Source organism: Pezoporus wallicus, unplaced genomic scaffold, assembly GCF_028554395.1.
Source record: "Pezoporus wallicus isolate ANWC-B61680 ecotype Strahan unplaced genomic scaffold, APGP_CSIRO_Pwel_v1 contig_12129, whole genome shotgun sequence".
NCBI lineage: Eukaryota > Metazoa > Chordata > Aves > Psittaciformes > Psittacidae > Pezoporus > Pezoporus wallicus.
In genome coordinates, this window is record NW_026642642.1 from 884,557 (window position 1) to 890,556 (window position 6,000).

Genomic DNA, 6,000 nt, shown 5'->3' on the forward strand with positions numbered 1-6,000 from the left:
CCTTCTTTGTCCCTTCAGACATGGGCTGCGGGTAACCAAAGAGCTGCTGGTGTCATAGAATAGTTAGGGTTGGAAAGGACCTAAAGATCATCAAGTTCCAACCCCCGGGTTTGCCCCCCCCCCCCCCCGAGGGTTGGAACTTGATGATCTTTAGGTCCTTTCCAACCCTAACTATTCTATGATTCTAAGGCTTCATCCAACCCGGTCTTGAACAGATCTTAAGGTCCTTTCCAACCCTAACTATTCTATGATTTTATGATTCTAAGGCTTCGTCCAAGCTGGTCTTGAACACTGCCAGGGATGGAGCATTCACAACCTCCCTGGGCAACCTATTCCAGTGCCTCACCACCCTAACGGGAAAAAGTTTCCTCCTTATATCCAATCTAATTCAATCCATCTGCTCTCACATGCTGTGAGAGCCCTAAAGGAAGAGAGCATCTGGTCAGGATGGTAAGGGAAGCTCGTTCACAGCTGCATGGCAAAGAGACTACCAGAGGGGAAACTATCTCCTCTACAGCATCTCCTCCTGTGTTCCAAAGCAGCTGCTTGTGGCTGGGAAGCAGAGATGGGAATGGCCTCCTTCCCCCCTCAAGTCAGTCCAAACCAGTGCATGCCAGGGGCCCAGCTTTCCATCCAAGCCCCTTTTCACTCTCTCACCCATCACCATAAACCACTGCAGTCTTCAAGCTGCAGCAGTGAGAAGAAGACCTGCACTTTCAGCAGCATCCACAGCCCCTCAGCTTCAGACAAAGACCAAAACTGAACCAAAAGCTCTGCCAGCTTTCTGCCCCAGCTAACTTTCTGTCTGTAAGAGGTGGCTGTTTCTGCTTCTGGAAGGCTCCAAAGACAAAAATCACAACATCTTTCTCGCAGTGCCTCTTTTACACCCAGAGGCATCCCAGGTTTTGCAGTTCTCCTCACCTTTTTGTTGCATTCATATATTTTTATTGACCAGCCCCACTAGTGCACCGCTGTGAAGGACCAGCTGCCAGAAATAAACAGCTAAGAAAAAGCCAGCAACTTAATTTTATTGCACATGGATTTGCACAGCACTTAAAAAGCATTCCCATATGTAAATGAAACGGAAATAGAGGGGGTAGGAAGAAGAGGTGAAGACGCTGTTACAGAAACTCCAGGCACAAGCCATAGTGCACAGGTAGCTCAGATAATGTGAAGAGCATGATCAAGATAAGGTGAGCAAACAGATGGGGTGGATGAACAAATTTCTTTCTAAAGGGATGCAGAGGTTAAACTGATTGAGCTTAGCTTTAACCCAGCTGCCTGAGAAAAGGTGCTCTCCATGCCAAGAACTGCAGAGGTGTAAGTTTGGGACACCAGTCTAGTGAGGAAGTCACTTATAATTAGTTCATCAACTCAGAACATCAGTACTGTAAGATTTAGCAAGTGCCTGTACCGTTGCTGACATTTCTGTGCAGGTCATTTTTGTGGGGGAGAAGCAAGCACTTGGGATGTGGGAAGAGCCAGCGGCTGTGTATTGGTCCAGGAGAGGCTGCTGACAACCAAGCATTTTAGCATTGTAAGCAGAAGTTTTGATGACTTTTGCTGAACGGAGGTTTCCATGTGCATGTTTAATGTTCCCTTTCTTCAGAAAGGGCTGTTGTCTGCAATGACAGTCATATGTGGTCAGTTGAGTGAGAAAGTGGCTTTGAGTGAATAGGAGCACTAAGCCTGTTGCAGGAGAGGTTTTTTCATCACCCCAGGAAAGGCACAGGTTGTTATGAAGAACAAGGCAAATACACCAAGGGAGCAACAGCATTCACAGGTAGGAAAACACAGGGTTGCTAATTCTATTGGATTAAATTAGGATTTGATTCAAATCAAAGAAAGCTAAAGCTAGGTACAAATATGCTGCTAAGATGTTGAAAGGTCAGGTTTTACCAGCTGACATCAGATTTTTTATTTGAGATGAAGTCTTGTAAAATAATTCCTATGGACTTATCTCTGCAAAAGAAACAGGAAAGCTATTTATCCCACGTTTCCCTGTCTCTTCAATACTGGAAAAGTCCCCTTGCAGAAAACACTGCTCTTCCTCCTGAATTAGTTACCGTCTCACCAACTGCTGTTAGAGTGTACAAACCTTTTTGGCTAGACTTTGAAATACTGATTGTTAAAACAGTTACACATTTGAACAGCAGCACTGTGCTTGCAGGAATCAGCCCACAGGAAGGCCAACCTAAAAGCGATTTAAGACCCTTTTTTAAAGTTCAGCTTGGGCCAAACACATTAAAGCCTAGCTGATAGCTTCCTTTACAAACAATCAGTTTAAATGACTTTCTTTGACCTGCTGTTGGCAACTGACATTTCATTCAAAGTGATCAAAGTTACATGAGATTTAACAGAACTTCATCCCTCATGGAATTTCAGCATCTGAGTGAAAAATTGAATTTCCCAGTTGTGCACACACCATCTGACACTGGGGTAGAGTGCTAACTTGGGTATAGGAGGGTAAATCAGTCTTGTAACAACACTGTGACCATTGGGTATGCAGGGTCTAAGTCAAAGTGACCTTGGGTGCAAACCAATTAGGATCAGGGGTGATCCTAGGATGGGATTACCCAACTGCAAGCTGGATGAAGCTGGGAAGAAACATGTACGTGCAATACGTCAGAAGCCTCTTGTCCTAGAGTTCAGCCTAGGGTTCAGGTAGGCAGGCTGGTAGCAAGGGGATGTGCCCGAGTAGTTGCAGCTCACTCTTTACTGGAAACCTTGCTCAGTTGACAAGCCCCAGTCTGCACTTCTTGTGCAATGGTCCTCTTACTGCAGAGGAGAAAAACTTCCCTTCTGAAGCATAACCCTTTTGTATTTGCCTTCCCAACGCACAGGGCAGAGAACAGTTTTCTTTACTATATATAACTTCCTTGTGCGTATTTCCAGAATGACAATTCCACTGCCAGCAGTTCCTTCTTTGAAGGCTTTGAGGGACTTCATTTCCCCAGAGAAGCAAGTCCATAGCACTGATCAGTTAAAGTCTATAGTATAACAAAGAATGCAATCTATTGCATATCAACAGAATGATCTTCATACGCTTATGAGAGCTTTAGTCATTTAATCTAACTCATTTGCACTCACAGAGGCCATTATTATGCATAGGTAACTTAAGTACAGTGTTGTAGGATTTTAGGACAAACAGTTAATACATGTATTCAATTTTATTTATTTTTATGTCAGACAATTAGAATGCAAATTTAACTCTTCAAATCTTTAGGGAATTCAGCAATTTAACCTCATAGCTAGAACATTTTACCCAGTTGGGCCACTTCAAACATGGTTATTTCTGTAACTGTGGCATTTTTAAGCAGTCACACACTTCCCACCGTTGCTTCAGCTAAGCTTGAGATGTGAACCATAATAGGTGAGTAACATACTTTTTTTTAAGAGCATCTTTAGTTTATGCATCCTGGATATGAGACAGGCACACAAGACTGACACTAACAAAATGAAACAGGAAGGAGAGGTTAACATTCCCATTCCTCCTGCATTACCAAGGGGAACACAACAGGATTAAGAAACTGCAACAGTGGCTGGGCAGATGCTCCAAGGGGTGGTTTAGCAGATGATAATGAGTTTAAATTGATCAAGAACCAATTCTAAAAGTGAGGTCATTCCCTGGGTGGTGCAGAGTTGGGGGAAAGACACTCTGGAGCACAACTTAGCTTCTTCTGCCCTAAGATCTCCCTTAGTACAAAAGCCAACCACACACAGAGGGTTTCTGTGTCCCTTGGAGGCTCCCAGGTTGGTGCAGCACCAGCAAAGCAGCACCCGGAGCATGGCGCAGGTCAGGCACACAGGGACAGGCATTGAGAAGAAAGTTCAGGCATTCAAATGCAGGTGCAGTGGGAGAAACAGGGCTTGTATGTGTGCTCAAGGGAGCTCTACAGAGAGGTGTAGTGCAGGAAGAGAGTCAGAATGGGGGCTGCAGAGGTGAGAGAAGATGATTTCATTTCTGTTTGACTACAGTCCCATCACCGTACAAAGCACAGGCAGAAGTACAGTCCCCTCTCTGCTGGATTTCCCTTGCACAGGTCCCAGTGGAGTCCCCCATGCAGCAGCTGGTTTGTGGACTCTGGCCAGCAGCTTATGGCTGTCAAGCTTCAGGCTTCAACATGGCTAAATTATCAGCAGCAAAATAAATCTGTTCGCCCAGTACAAGTATTCAAAGCCTTGCTGTGAGCAGTTGTTGCTTCCATGCTTAGGAGAAATCATGGTATTTGGTGTCATCAAGAAAGGTTGTTTTGGAGCAAGTTCTCAACAGAGGAGAAGAGAGATGGTCCTGACAAACTCTTCTTCTTAATGGTGCCACAGACTGCATTCAAAGAGGACAAGCCACAGCCAGAGGAAGATTTCTCTAAAACTAGAATGCAGAAATGTTGTTGAACTCATGTTTTAAGAAGCACCATTAAGTTTAACAACACAGACACAAGAATTCTTCAAGTTACATTTCAGTAAAAAACAAATGTGTCCCTGTACTTATGGACTCCTGTAGAAGAACAGAGGAGGGATGTGAAAGACTGCAGCACCTCAAACAGTCAAAAAAAGCCAAGTCTGCACATCTTCTCTTCAGCAATGTACTTTAAATACACTTTTCCATACTGCAACAGAAAATATTTTGATATTTTTTTTTCTTAATCTGAGCAAACCTTACGTTTTCTCTGTTGTTAGCAAAGCCATTAGATGGCAGTACATCCTAAATTATTCTTAGCAATGCCAAAGTATTTTTGCTGGTGCTACAAATAAATATCTTTTATCAGATGCTAACATGACATCAACATCATAAACATTTAGTGTGAAATGTAATTTCAATTTGTCCAGATAACTGGAAATAGAATGTGAGTAAAAAGAAAAAAAAATAATATAAAACACACAAAGAAAGGATAAAGAGGAAAATAACTATTTCATCAGACCAGCAGGTTCACTCTGGTGTGGTAGGAACTGAGTGGCCTTTACTCTCCAATCTGATTCTGCTAAAGACTGAAGTTTTAAAATAAATAAATAATAATTTTTAAAAATCACAGTCAAGCCAAGCAAATCTAAAATAGCCCAGTTGTCAGAGACACTTGTTAGTATTGCCACAGAGACTTTGAGTACCAGTTACGGGAAAGGATACCTGTTGCATGAAGGGTTGTTGAGGCAAGCAAGCCGGAGCAGGTCCTGCCCCACAGCCAGAGCTAGAGCCAGGCTCCATGCAAATGGCAGCAAGACACTGCTCCCATGGGATCACTGTGTCTTAGGCATCACCAGCTACTTTAATATAAATTACACTGTTTATTGTATTGCAGAGAGGAAACATTTGACTAGTAGATTTATACCACAGAGGACTGTGCTATCATAACTCTGTGGGACATCACCACAACCTGAGCAATCTGCCATCTTAACCTACCCTTGCAACACGTACAGTGGCTTTCATGACATTTTATATCCATAAAAATACTATGAGGAGTTACTAATCATGGTAGAAATGTTCTCATCCTGCTGGGCTATTAAAAGTCACTGCTAAATGTAGATATGAAAGGGTTTAGGATGCCTGGCATATAGAAGAAAGAGACATTTGGTCTGTTCCTGGTGCCAGTGACTCAAGGGTCAATTGCAAAACTCTCAGAGAGGAAAAAGACAAGGAAGAAAGGATGGAGTCTTTCAGAGGACAGAAATCTTTCTGCTATTTTCCCACAGAACACACAGAAGTATTTCCTTGATGAGCTGTTTTGTCATTGAAAACTGTAGTTTTAATTCATCTGAAATGATTCCTAAGTTTATGCTGAATTTGCCAAACAGTTCATATGTATGGATATAAAAAAGGAAAAAAAATATTTGAAATATCAATATTGAAAACACAAGCTACTGGTATTCCCTGAATCAGAGAAAGAAAACTTGTCAGTGGGAGATTGGAGTCTTAGGTCTTGTCTCATCCTTGCTTTTATTAAAAATGCCTTCCTTGTCCATATCCCAGCTTTAGACTGAGCAGCTATTCACTTCTAAAACCTA